This window comes from Trachemys scripta, chromosome 22 (genome assembly GCF_013100865.1).
Source record: "Trachemys scripta elegans isolate TJP31775 chromosome 22, CAS_Tse_1.0, whole genome shotgun sequence".
Classification (NCBI taxonomy): domain Eukaryota; kingdom Metazoa; phylum Chordata; order Testudines; family Emydidae; genus Trachemys; species Trachemys scripta.
Window position 1 is genome coordinate 2,380,448 of NC_048319.1, and position 14,309 is coordinate 2,394,756.

At 49.8% G+C, this 14,309-nt stretch overlaps 1 long non-coding RNA gene across 6 annotated transcripts in view; it reads right to left on the bottom strand.

The window, feature by feature from the left end:
* The window catches only part of LOC117868908, a 121,382-nt gene that overhangs the window by 39,961 nt on the left and 67,112 nt on the right, over positions 1-14,309 (bottom strand). For 5 of the 6 annotated variants that reach the window (XR_004643731.1, XR_004643733.1, XR_004643732.1 and 2 more), the window contains exon 2: positions 9,919-10,501. This is a non-coding gene — a long non-coding RNA (uncharacterized LOC117868908). The remainder of the gene's footprint in view (positions 1-9,918; positions 10,502-14,309) is intronic. The other variant, XR_004643735.1, reaches the window with a different exon arrangement.

Sequence of the window (14,309 nt, forward strand, 5' to 3'; positions counted from 1 at the left end):
TTGCTTGCACTCACCCAGGAAAGATTCTCCTTCACCGCGGGTGAGCGCATGAGTGGATTTTTCAAGCCCTGTCCCTCTCATTCACAATCACGTAACATCCCCTGTGGCAGCGACAACAATTGCATACATGCCGCGGTAACGTTAGGAAAAGCATTTGGTGGACTCTTCGCTTCCTTTAATAAAATCTGCCAGGCGGGAGCAAGGAAAAGGATCCGTCACCATGTCACTAGCCAGCAATCCGCAGAGCACCATTGACCCACAGACTGTGCTGGGGAGCTGGGAACATCCCAGGGGATTTAGGGCACTGCAGACCTTTCCCCAAGCCTCAATGGGGGGTGGGGAGGGGGCTATGGGGAAAGCTCCTGTGTCTTTGTAGGGCAGGTCAGAGCAGGGGCCTATTGGGCAGTTTGACAGCTCCTGACACGGCAGGCGGGCTTTGCCAGGGTATCCGGAGACGCAGGAGTGGGTCAGCCCCTGTATGTTACAGGGCAGGGCTGAGCTGGGGAGCAGCGCCCAGGCGAGATGGGGAGTAAGGGGTCCCCCATGACACTGCAGGCCAGGGCTGTGCTCTCAAACATTTTGCCCTGGGTATCTCCACCCTTCCAAATCCATCTGGCGACCAGAGCTTCGCTTGGGCCTTCAGTCACCAGCCCTGCATCAGCTGGGCTCTGACAAACAAGTTCATCAGTGCAACAGTTCAGCGCTGACACTGCTGGATGGATGCTGCCACGTTAATTGGTGAGAAATCAATGACTCAACCTCCCTTCCTCCTCCGCGCAGCTGCGGCTAAGGGGATGGGAGAGGAGGGTGAGCAAGACGGAGCCTCACCCCAGCGCTTCCCAAAAGAACACCTGAACCCAGGCTGCCTGCGACACCCAGTCCCTTCGTGAACATCGGACAATGCTCCCCTATGCCAGTCGCTTTAAGATGGGGCTGACGGCGGGAGGGGTTCACCGGGTCTCCCAGTGCTTCCCACAATTGCAGAGGGCGAAGCCACACGGGGCAGATTCACCCTTGTGCACTGGTGCCCGTGCGAAGGCCTCAGTGGTGCCTTGGCTTTGCACTTGCCCCCAGTCACACCCCAACAGAAAAAAGCAATGCCGCCAAGATTGTTGAACTAAGTGATTTGCTCAGCGGCATCCCCAGGCGACCCTCATTGCTCAGCAGTAAGGCCCGTCCCACGGGCAGAAAGCTGTCACTTCACCACAGTGAAGCCCTTTATCTCCCTAGTTAATTAGAAATGTCAGTTTGTCTTCCCCCACTTCCCTCCACACTGAGATGGTAAAAGTTGCTGCACTGACAGCCCTGGGCGCTGGCCCCGTCTCTCTCAGGGTGAAATCTTCCAGCCCGGTACAGAGGAGACAGCACAAGGCCCATGCACGGCTTAAGCCTGTATTGAGGCCTAAGACCCATTTATCCTCAGACCAGGCAGTGGCAGGGCAAACTCCTCTTCCATCATCTGCCGTTTACCAGGGTGTCTCAGCCCCAACCAGAGCAAGGGGAGCTGAGCCTCTCTGCTGAGTCCGGCCTGGTGTGATTCACCAACAGGACTCCATACAGGGGAAATTGGGCCAGGTTCTCTGGCCTAGTATGCAGTAGGCCAGAGACTTGATGATCTGATGGTCTCTTCTGACTTAAAAACAAACAAACTAATCATTACACAAAGTAAAACTATTTCCCCATTCTTTCTCCCCCTTCCCCCAGTTCCTCATATCTTCTTGTCAATTGCTGGAAATGGGCCATTTTCATTACCACTACAAACAGTTCTTTTTCTCTCCTGCTGATAAAATCTCACCTTAACTGATCACTCTCCTTATAGTGTGTATGGAAACACCCATTGTTTCATGTTCTCTCTGTGTATGTATATAGATAGATAGATAGATAGATAGATAGATAGATCTTCCTACTATATTTTCCACTGCATGCATCTGATGAAGTGGGCTGTAGCCCATGAAAGCTTATGCTCTAATAAATTTGTTAGTCTCTAAGGTGCCACACGTACTTCTGTTCTTTTTGCGGATACAGACTAACATGGCTGCCACTCTGAAACTAATCTCTGTGATCTGCATAGAGAAAGTCAAAACATTTGATGTCTAAATGTTTTTTTTTAATGGAAAACGGCTTGTTGAGAAAAACGGGAATTTTCTCAAAAATAAATTTTAAAAAGCTTGTTTTGTTAAAAAAAATCAAGCCTTTGTTCAAAAACTGAAGGTTATTTGGGTTTTCACCAACTGAACCCCCCAAGTTATCCATTTTAGGGTTTTCAGTGAAAACCTGAAAAATGCCAAAACCCATTTTTTTCCAGCAAAATGAAAAAGAAAACTTTAGATGAAAACAAAATTTTCATGTGGAAAAAAGATTCCCTGCGGGCTGCAGATTTGTAAAAGTGTATTCAAGTGTCCGGCCACATGCTCTTTCTGGTACATACCCAAAATGTACAGCAACCGGCAGACTACAGGGTCAGAGCAGCTGAATCAATCCGATATAAGCAATTAGAAAATTTAGGGAAAGGAAAAAAACCTAGAATTCCTGGTTAAAACCTTTCCCTGGGGGGGACGGAGGGAGGAAAGTGCATTCAAACACCATTTTTTCTTTTTAAATGATAAAATATCCAAGAGAAATTCAAAAGAAACTCAACCTTGTTGAGTGCATCAGACAAGATAGTAATAGTAGATAACAGTAAGAGTCTATATTCCACTGAGCTACACTGGGGGATTTCAGTATTAGCGGTGGTCTTCTAACGAATACAGAATAAAGCTTTGCATTTTGATAGGTCGCTCCTTCCATCTGTGGATCTCAAAGCACCTTCCGAATAGTCACTCCTTAACTCTCAAACCCCCGGGAGGCAAGTGTCTTTCTCACTGAATTTAAGGCACAGAGTCAGGATGTTACTTGTTCAAGGAAACAGCAAAATCCATGGGAAAGCCAGAAACAGAACCTGGGGTGATCCTGGTCCATTGAAGTCAGTGGGGAAATTCCACCTGCCTCAGTAGGGCCAGGATTTCGCCCCAGGAGGCCCAATTCCTAATCTCCTGCTCCAGCCACTAAACCCCTTTGCCCACTCAGAGCTGCAGAGATAACCGGCGAGTCCTGATTGCCCGGCTGCTGCTCTAACCACTGGACAATTGTTCTTGCCACCTCAGCAGCACTGAAACAAACAGCTGCAGGTAAACACAATTTGTGTGTGCAAGGGACAGAAAATGGAGCTGTCGGTGATGCAAGGACTTAGAAGAGATGTTTAAAATATCACCTGTGTTTGTTTTAAATGTGGGGAAATAGTTTAGAAACCCCTTTTCCCACTCGAGTGGTATCATACTGAACATCCCAGCCAATGTTATTTAAATCAAAGCCATTACAGCACATAGTTTATATTACTATGAATATAAATATAGCTCCCCACCTACATCTGGCTAATACAAATATATTAACCAGGTTCAATGCAGAAAGATACTGAAGATAGAAAGGTCTTTGTATTATTCAAAATGGAGGCTGAGGGTCAGATTCTCGGTTGGTATAAACTGACATTGTTCCACTGAAGTCAATAGATCTTTGCAGAATTACACCCGCTGACTATCTGGCCCTGCCCTTTTGAAGATGGGATTTGTGATACAAATATATCGCTTTAAAAAAAAAAAGGGCTTTTAAAATGAATCCACTGGAAATTTCCCCCTGGCGTGGTTGTTGCGTGTTGTGTAGCTACGTTTCGGGGAAGGGGAGAGGCGAGCTTGGTAAGAAAGGCTAGAGATGAAGGGGTATTTGCCAAAGAGAACTGAATGGGGGTCCCCAAGACAAAACAGAGCCTGGTGAAGTCAAGGGGAAGAGAAAGCGGTGGCATTTCCTACATGAAACATTTAATTAGGATGCAGGAAGGGTACGTTGGGCGCGAAGGCGGGTGGGGGACAGTGGGGGAGGAGAGCACCAAAAGAAAGGAACAAAACTACTAGTAGTGGAGGGCTTGATGGCTTAATTACCATATTCAAATCTAATTAATTCCGTTTTGCATAAAAAGGCCAAGCTGGGCGTGGGACCAGCTTTGCAGATGGCGTCTCGTGCTCAGCACCATTTTGGGATGGGCGGCCATTTTAGAGCCAGGCACGGAGGCACAAGATGGCTTCACCCATCACGATCAGCCGAAGAGCATCTGCTGTGGGTGCCCTACTTTTGTCGGGCAGTGAGACGCCTGCTCCGCTGGCTGCCCCCTCCCACCCCAGGTCTCAGCAGGATAATAGGGAAAAGGAGCCAGCCCCTATTTACCATGTTGGCGAGGGAGGACAGGGGCGGGGGGGGTGTTTAAAAGGGACACAAATGATGCAGGCGGCAAAGCGGGAAGAAAAGGGCTGGGGGGAAGGAACAAAGCTAACGGGGCTGCACATTTAATTAGTTGCCACTGGAGCTCCTGACGCCATCTCCTGCACCCAGCCCTGTCCTCTGGGCAGCTGGAGAGCCAAGACGGGGGGCACTGCCCCCCTCCCACAATTCTAGGACGGATTCAGATGGGAAGCTGTGGGATCCGGGGGAGTCAGGGGTTAGTGTCGACGCGAGGATTAATCTCGCTAACGCTAGTTACTGTAAACCAGGGGGCAGGCGGACGTAGCTGCTCTCAGGACTCCAGAGTGACCACGGCTGCCATAGGACAGGTCTTTGTGAGAGCGGCCCGCACCTGTTGGACTGGTCGGCTACCCACACGGGCCCTGTCTGGGCCTGTGAGCACCTGGGCACTGGGTGTGGTAGCGTGGCACTTCAGCGAGATGCCACCTCTCAGTCTCAAGAGAGCGACACTCCCTTCCCGAATAACTGATGCTCTTGGGAGGACTCCTCCCTAAGGGCCAGCCTTCAGGAGCAGCAGGTGACCAGTGGTGTCCGGGAGCTGGAAACACAGACGCTCCCTCTGGACAGGCCGCGTCCTGCTCCCGCCGATGCTGAGTGGAGTTCTGTGGTTCATTTCCCTGGGAGAAGCTCTGGGCTCCAGAATTAGCAGGGGGTGGGGGGGAGTTATTTCATCTTTTTATAAGAGCTGGGGGAGCGCCTCATGACGCACTGGAAGCACACTCAGACATCTCGAGCCAGCCCCCAGCTGCTGTGAACCGACGCCACTCCGCCGACTGCCACTGACTTCAGGGGAGTGACGCTGACTTGTGCCAGCCGGGGGCTCAGCTCTGTGTGTTCACAATTTCCCCACTGACATTACTGGCTTAGGGAAAATTCAAGGCAAGCTGAGCCAATGCTGTTTGCAGCCTCTGATACAAGCGGGGTTTTGCCTGATATCCCAGAAACTGATCTTCAGCTGAACCAAATGGCAACCGTTAACCTCAGAATCAGTACTGGGAAACAACCACCAAACAGCCTGCCTTGAAGTGAAAACCTGCATAATCTCTCAGGTTTCCCAGAAGATCAGACCAGTGTCATGAAATGTGAAAAATTTCCAACTTCTTGGTGAATATTTTGCATAACATTAGGGTCACCTTCCACCAGCGCCCAGGCACTTCCAGCCAGTAGGATCCATTTGCTCATGATGGTCTAGTTCATTTGCTCTCCCCTTCAGAACAGGTATTAACTGCTGGGTTAACACACTGTGCAAAGTGGCTGGAGTTTTACAGACTGGATTATCACAGTGGTCCCTCTTCCAGCTTTAAAATCTGCCTAAGAGCAGATACCATCCCAGACAATCTCCTCTTTTTGTTCCCACTAGGCACTGAACTCATCCCTACCCCACAAACTCTTGTGGATACAGATACATGTGCATGAAGGGTCTCCTGGAACAGACCCTGTTCCTGGCAAAGTGATGGTCAAGGTAGGTTCCAAGGAAGAATTAATTTCCTTCCTCCATGAAGGCTTGGGCATCAGGATGATCTATTCTGACAATCTAGACCCTAAGGCCTCATCTAAAGTCTACTGAAGTAAATGGAAAGACTCCTATTGGCCTCACTGGCTTTAGCTTCAACTCTTAATCTCCACCACTATCTTAATGGCGGAGGAAGCTCTCTTCTCTGGGTGGAATGATGACTAGGAAGGACCTTTCTACTAAACAGGGCAGAAGCCTTTTTTCTGGGAGGAGATTTCCCCCCTCCCCAATCACTCTCATTTTGAGGGCAGGGGCTCAGTACCTCCTCCATCCCTTCCACACACACCCCCAATGGGCATCCCATTCACCGCTCTGCACTGGCAGGGCTCAGATGAGCTCTTCAAACAGAATCCCTCGGGAATCTGACCCTGGGGGCTCAGACAAGAATTGAGAACACTTTGCCATCTTTTGGAAGCAGGCGCTGCGACTCTGGGTAATCTGGAAAGGAAAGCTGGGATGGAGCAGGCAGTGATTTCAAAGAGAATCGTTAACGCTGGGCCTATGGTCAGGCTCGTTAGCTCAGTGAAGAAGGATGTGTTTTTCAGCTCCGAGTCCAGGGATTAAACCTAGAAAAGGAAGAGGTCTTTTGTTCCCGAAAGTGGTTGCCAGCGCTCCAGAAGGGAGAGGCAATCTGGTAGCCTCCCGCCCCCGCCGGCTCCCAAAGAAACGTCACAGGAGACAATTCAACAAGACAAAATGGCCACCCCATTAGAAAACACTCCGCTCAGAGCCCGCAGCTCCTGCGAGACTGGCAGCGATCAGGAGCCTAGCGAAAGGCTAATAAACAAAGATGTCAAAGACTGGGACGGGTGCCAGTCCTTTGCCCTTGTCTAGACCCCGGTCAGCCAAGAACACCCAACCACTTCACGGTCAGTTGAACAAGCCACACAGGTAGGACAGCATTAGCCTCAATCCAGAGCTGGGTTGGCCAAGGCACAGGGCGGTGACGTCCCTCACCCACACTGAGCAAACACCTTCAGAGTAGAAATCAGGCCAAGCGACAGTCATGTTTAAAGATGGCGGCTAACAATGGCGACTGGGCCTCAGGGATGCACTCCTCTGCCTCATAAGATCCAGATTTCCGCTCTAGGGGCCTGATTTTCAGAGAAGACGAGCACCTACAGATATCACAGCCTTCAGCTGGAGCTGTGGGTGCTCAGCCGCTTCTGAAAATTAGGTCCCAGGTCAAGGAGGCTTGAAAATAGCCACTGTTAGCTGATGGCAGCTGAGATGCCTCCATAACGCAAGTCAGGTCAAAATGGACAAATATCCACCATTCTCTTAGCAGCCGCCTCAGCAGAGCGGCCAAGGATCGACTGGGCAACAGAGACCAAGGTGGGGCAGAGGTGAGCTCCTAGCTGAGGGGGAAGCACATTGGTGTGAGGTCAGGTACTGGGGAAGCTTGCCACATTGCCCATGCTGTGTGGCACGGGAGACGGCATGCTGTACATGGACCTTCAGCCTCTCTGGCTCTCCAGTCAGCACGGAGCTCACATGCAGTTGCACAGCGGGAGAAGAAAAAAATATATCCTTGTTACCGTGGGGTTGATGAAGGGTGACATAACAGCGCCTGCGAATCCTGCAAACGGGGGTTCTGTGTTTAGAGACACACAAGGAAAGGTGAAACTTCTTTTTCGAATGCTTTGGACAGCTCCACTGTCATGTGAAAAGTCAGAGCGTTTAAGACCCCAGGGTGTGTAGTTTTTCTCTTGACTAACTCACAGGGATCTGTTGTTGTTCAAAGAACATGTTCCATTCCCCCCTTGCCAGTGTGAAGCAAACAGCTAGGAAATTAAAAACATCAAGCCAAAAACCAAGACCAACCTGGGGTGTGGGACGGAATCGGACGTCACTCAGCTGGTAAACTGACTGCCTCCTCCATGGAAAACAAATGAAAGGAGGTTTGTGCAGGATAGGAAGGAGGGGTCTGTGAATTCGGATGGAGAGCACTGGCAGCCTGTGTGGTAGTAAAGGATCAGGAGCTAAATGCCTCAAGGAAGAAATGTTCCTTTATATATATATTTAGGGCTTTGTTTGTTTCTTAGGCAGCCAGGATCAATGGAAAGTGACTTCACAGCAGAGAAATGAGGACACTGTGAGCAAGGGGAAATGGACTCATTAGGGCAGGGGGAGTTTAAGAGTTCACCTCCTCCGGAAACTTCCTCTGTGGACTGAGTTGTTTACATGGGGTTGAATTTTTCACAGGGTCAGATTTGCCAAGGCTCCGCACCCACAACTGGGGCTGGACCTTCCCAAGAGCTCAGCTGCAAAAAGCGCTCGGAGACATTTGCAGCTAGATTTTCGGAAGAGTTCAGGAGCAGTGGTTGGTAACGTCCCACTAAGAAGTTTTTCCCTGGGAAAGGGGCATTAAGACTCAATGGAAATGTCTGTTTTGATTGAAAATTTCTGTTTTCTCATTAAAACACAAAAATTTCCCAGTCACCAAAAACTGCCTTGTAGAGTTGGTTTGTTTTGCTATGGCATGCTCTGATCTCTAAACAGAGGCTGAATGCATCTGAAAATTTTGGCCTTCATTTGTGCCCAATGGGAGGGCTAGGGGGTGCAGCAGGCATCCCTTAAGCCCAGGAGGATGGAAAAGGACCACCCCCTCGTTATTATTTCAGGCTGGGGTTTCTGAAGGATACTAAGCAATAGAGGGACCCAACTTCCTTTGAAATTCAACAGGATCAGACACCTAATTCCCCTGGACTCCTTGGAAAGTATTGCCAGAGCTGGTCAGGAGTTTTTTGACACATTTATTTTTCATCAGAAAATGCCAATTTGTCAAAACCAAAACTTTTTGCAGAAACATATCGGTTTTGATGCAAATTTTGTTGGGTTCAGGATGGAATTTCTCTCTCTCTGGCCCAAAGAATATTGAACTATTTGTATAAAATGAAAACAGGAGAGACCGAGTCTATAGCCTGGGACGCTCACCTGGGATGTGGGAGTCGGGACTTGAACCTGAGTCTCCCACGTCCCCGATGAGACGACTGCTCTGACCATCAAGCTATTGGCTGGTGTGGGGTGGGAGATTCTCTGGCTCTGAAAGGGCTAATTTTTGTTCCAATCACAACAAGAACTCTCAAAATCTTGACATTTTTCACAAATTGGAATTCTTGTTTCCAGCCAGCCCTACTCATCCTCCTCCTTCAGGACTCTCCTTTGTCATGATGCCGAAAAAAAATTGGCAACGGTCAGGCTGCAGACAAAGACGTCTGCCTGTCACCCTGACCAACACTGTCTCATTGTTTCCTTGTACTCCCCCGTCAGTCTGTCTCCGTCTGTTGTTGCTTGGTTTGTATTTAGATTGAGCGTTTTTGGGGACAGGGACGGTCTTTTTATTCGGGTATTCGTAAAGCGCCTGGCACCATGGGATCCTGGTCCAGGACTAGGGCTTGTAGGCACCATGATAACACAAATAATAATAAATAATAATAATAATAATAATGAGTTATCCCAGGTGACATTCATCCCTAGGCAGAAGGCCGTCACAAGGCCTAGATCCCTTAATTCCCATTGACATTCATGGCTGGGACTCCCAGAATCCCGCTCCCCCATCCAGGTCCAACTCCAGTCTCCATAGGCTAAACTCCTGCCCCTTCTGCTGGTTTGCTGTCATTCTGTGGCAGAGAGGGGCCTGAAAGCCAAGCTCCCAGAGCCAAATGCCCCCCGACGCAAGAGAAGTTGAGCCACTGGACAGAGTCCCCAGAGAGTCGCAGGTGTTTGACAGGGATTCCTCACTTCCATTAACCATCCAAGAGTTTCCTCTGATCATCATCCATTGCTTTGCACTTCCATCCCCCTCCCAGGTCTTCTCCTGCTCTCCTCAGCCCTTCACCCCAGGAGACTGCTGATGCTCAGGGCTCTGTCTTGTCTGCCCTTTTCCCTGCTTCAGAAACCCACCTTCCTAAAAATCACCAGGAACCACGAGGTGTTTGGGCTGTAGCCACTGGCTCTATGTGTCTGGGCAATTCCTGGGGGTTTAGGGATCAGTGGAAGGGACTCATCTAGAGGCAGGTGTGAGCATGTGCGTGGGGTAGGTCAGTAACAATGCAAGAAAAGCTGAGGCTTACCTTCTGCAAGACAGCCAGGGGCCTCTAGCGTCCATGTGGGCAGTAAGGTAGCTCCTTCCCTCCCTGGATCCCCCAGACTTTCATCCTTGCCTTGGAGTTATACAGCCAAGCCAGCCAGTCAACGAGAGCCACTCAAAGCATTGCACGTAGAAGACAATGACATTAATCTCTTCCTGACCAGGCAATTCCTCATAGGCAGGAAAAGTCCAGCCCACGCTAGGCCTGGGGAGGTGTAACCTGTCTCTGTCGAGTCCTCGCTGTCTCTATGCAGATCCTGGGCCAGTTTGAGTTTGTTTTCTCCTGTCCCCATCGATGCCTGTGGAAAGTTTGCATCTTGACCGTGCGTTGCAGGCACACACGCATCTAGGCCGTTCTTACGTGCCGTGTTGTAGGTCACATTCCAGCTGAGAGAACAGAACCCTCTCGGCTATGCTAAGTTCAAAGCCTGCGTGTTCCAATGTTCTTTATTTCCCCCCTGAACTAGGCATGCTTCTTTCCATCCCTCTTCCCTGGCTGGGACTGGTGCAGAACTGCAGCCATTGGAGGTGGCCGTGGTTTGGTTTTCTTCCTCTTCTGCAAAAGGCTAAAGAAAAACAAACAAACAAAGAGATGGTTAAACAATGTCCTGGTAGAAAGTGAGAAGTGAGCTAGGTCTCTGGACATTATCCAGATTACAGCCCCATTGTGCTGGGCTCTGTACAAACAAAGTCCCTGCCCTGAAGTGTGAAGAGACGGGACAGACAATGAGTCCTGATCTCCTGAGGCACAGACCCAGTAAATGACTCACCCCCGGTCACACAGGGAGTCTGCGGCACGGCTGAACACTGAAGTCCAGTATCTTACCCACAAGCCCATCTCCAAACACCACAATAAATCTGACCCGAAGACGAGCTCTGCGTAGCTCCAAGGCTTGTACCTTCCCCCAACAGACGCTGGTCCAACAAAAGATATTAACTGGCCCCCCTTGTCTGTCACAATGGATATATGGCATTTACCTAGCACCTCATCTCCAAAATGATCCCAAAGGGCTTTTCAGTCCTAGCAAAAGGTATCCACGCCTCAATTCACCCACCCCTGAAAAGCAGTCACCTTCCAGAAGTGACGTGTTTAACATCATGGGGCAATCCTAGATAATACCTTAGGTCAGGAAGTAAAGAATACTGTATCCAGTTGAAACTACATGCAAATCTTAGAAGCGGAATTTGGCCAGGACAATGGGATTGACATACGCTCCTGGTCTTGTGGGGGGAGGTGAAGTGACTTGCCTCAGGTTGCAAAGCAGGCCAGTGGCAGAGTCAAGAAGAGAACCCAAGTGTCCTGACTCCTAGCCCAGTGTTGGATCCACTAGATAACAGCTCTGCCTCTCACCTAGTCCTGTATTCCTTGCAAGGTCTCCTACCCCCCATGGGAGGCAGCTAAGCTACAGAAGTGCCATCTTGATACTGCAGACTCTGATTTTGCCCATCAGAACAAGATGTTTTGCAGATTTTCCCCTGCTCCCACAAGCCTCGGGCAGCCAAACTCCAACCCTGGTCTCTAGTTTCGGAAAAATTAAAAGAGTCATCCAAGCTTTGCAATGAACCCCATCCGGTTCTCTGGGTTAGGCCTTGGCAGAATCAACAAAAATGCCTGCAGCGTACTTTGCCACCTAAAAGTTATACAACGAGCAGCCAGGTGAGTGGAATGTGGGGAAATCATGGCAATAGGGGAATTATTGGACAAGCATAGACCCTTTCTTGAAAAGCAAAATGGATGAGGAGTCAGATATCAGATGTTCCTTTTCTCAGATCAATGGATCATACTTTGGTTACCCACCCTATTAAATGTGTGGCTTTAATTGTTTTGCTAAATCCCAAACTGCTTGTAGGGTGATATCTGACCATGAGCATACATCATCTCCTCTAAGGTACAATGCCGCTGGTCTTTATATAGATAGTGTGGGGGGTTGTGTGTTACATTATAACACTCCCTGCCTGGAAACAAGACCTGAGATGAGAGAGTTCCACCTTAGGGCTTCCGTTATGGATGGGGGCTTTTTCCACGTCTGCTGTACTTATTGACAGAGAGAGACTTTGGAACAGGGCTTCCGTTTGGCCTGCTCATTTCAAGAGGCAGGCAGAGGCTGGATTTTGAGAAGAGTTCTCTGGGAAATTCTCCACGAGTGTCGCTCTGTGGCAGTGATGTCAGAGACCGGGGAAGCTCAAATGGCAGTTTCTCATGCTGAGACTCCTTCCCAGAAATCGTGCAGTTTAGGGCTTCCAGTTAAATGAGCCCCTGTTTTATTTACCCGAAGATAATTTCACATGCCCAGATTGTCCTTCCAGAGCCCGGAATTGAGGTTAGCCTCCTCCCCATGGCATTCACAGGAAGGTGAAGAGGGGAACTGTGCATTTAACCCTTGGAGGGCTAACATTTTCTAGCCTACCAGCAAGATGCAGGCTTAAGAGGGCTAAATGGAGAACATGCTCCAGGCGCTGTCTGTCCAGAGCTGTAACATTTCACCAGGATGCATGGTTTTGGAAGAGATCCAAGACAAATTCAGATCTGGATGCAGCGACACTGACTTCAATGGAGCTACACCCGCTTGCAGCAGGCCTGAATTTGGCCCACAGTAAGAGATCTGGACACACCCAGCCTGGTACCATCTACCAGCTGTTGGACTCAACTCCGCTCCCAACGGAGAGACCCACAGCACAACTCCTGCATTGTCCATCCCAGCTGGAAACCTCTGCAAACAAGTCATTGATAGTACTGCACATGGAGGCCATGAGTTCAAATCTCCACCCCAGAGCCACTGGGATTTGAAACCCTAGCAGAAGCCAGCCAAGCTGTATCCAGGGGGCAGAGGCCATAGCCAGGAAGGGGGTTGGGAGAAGAGGTCAGACTGAGGGAGAAAGCAGTCCAAATGTGGCCCTTAAGGTATCAAAGATTAGAGGACGTGTTCTGTCTGCGCTGTAGCTGCAGAAGGGAAGTGCAGATTCCCCACAGCTCGATTATTCCCTAAGAGAAGGGAGAGTTCAGGTAGGTATCGCTTTCTGTGTCCTCATAAAGGCGACCATCACCCTAGCATCCATGCGTCTACAGACGTTAACTAAGTAATCTTCACAACCCAGCTCAAATGGGTAAATAAACATCCCCACTCCCATTTCACAGATAGGAAAACTGAGGCACGCAGAGGGGAAGTGACTCTTGCCCAAGGTAAGAGCCCAGATTTGCAGCTCAGAATTTCTTGGTTCCCAGCCCTGAGTTTGCGTCTCTCCGAGTGACTCAGGGCGCCAGGTGCCTCGCAGGAACCCTGACTTCGCAAGCTTCAGCCACAGAGATCAGCAGGTAAAAGCAAAGCAAATGAAAAATGGATTGGGCAGACTTCAAAGGCTTGTTTTGGCAAAGAGACGAGATTCTAGCCAGGCTCCAGCACTGGGGGGCCGCTGGGCTTGAGGTTACACTTCCAGATTGCAAACGGATTCCTCTTTCTAACTTCTGCAACTTACAGGTTTCCCCCACTTCTACCCCAGCAAAATCAGAGGCTGCTGTCCTTGGGACTCAGTCGGCATTTGCTTCCGAGGAGGTCTCTGGAATCCCCCTATTTACTCTGCAGCACAATCAGCCAGTGAACGGGGGGATGCACCCCAAAGTTCTGGGTCTACCGGCCTGCGGTGGACTGCCCCCTCCTCCCCCATTCACTCCTTTTATGTAAATGGGAGTGGGGGAAGACGAGAGAGAATAAAACATGAGCTCCCCAGAGATCAAAGAGCCCAAGCAGACATTCCCTGCTCCTTAACCCGCAGCAAAAGTAGGGGCTGGAATGGAGCAGAAAGGAGCTGGTGGGCCTGATTCGGATCTCATTTACATTGGGTCAAACCAAGGGTGTAACTCCAATGACATCAAGGGAGTTCCCCCGGCGTAAGAGCTGAACGTGGGAACTGCACAGAGCAATGCCCAAGGACTGTTAAAATGCTGGGACGAGGCACTTTTTAAGATCTCGGCCAAATGATTTGCTTTTCTCTAGCTCAGGGGTTCTCAAACTGGGGGTCGGGACCCCTGGGGGGGGTCGCATGGTTCTTACATGGGGGGCCGTGAGCTGTCAGCCTCTACCCTGAACCCCGCTTTGCTTCCAGCATTTATAATGGTGTTAAATATATTAAAAAGTGTTTTTCATTTATAAGGGGGGGGCGCACTCAGAGGCTCTCTCTGTGAAAGGGGTCCCCAGTGCAAAAGTTTGAGAACCGCTGCTCTAGTTTCTTTCCCCTGAGGATCTCAATGCACTTTACAAAGCCAGTCTCTAAGCCTGACGCCCTCCCCAGGTCAGTATAACCGTCCTCATTTGACAGAGGGAGAAGCTGAGACACACAGAGGGGAAGTGATTGCTCCCGTTCGGTGCTGGGCCTAGA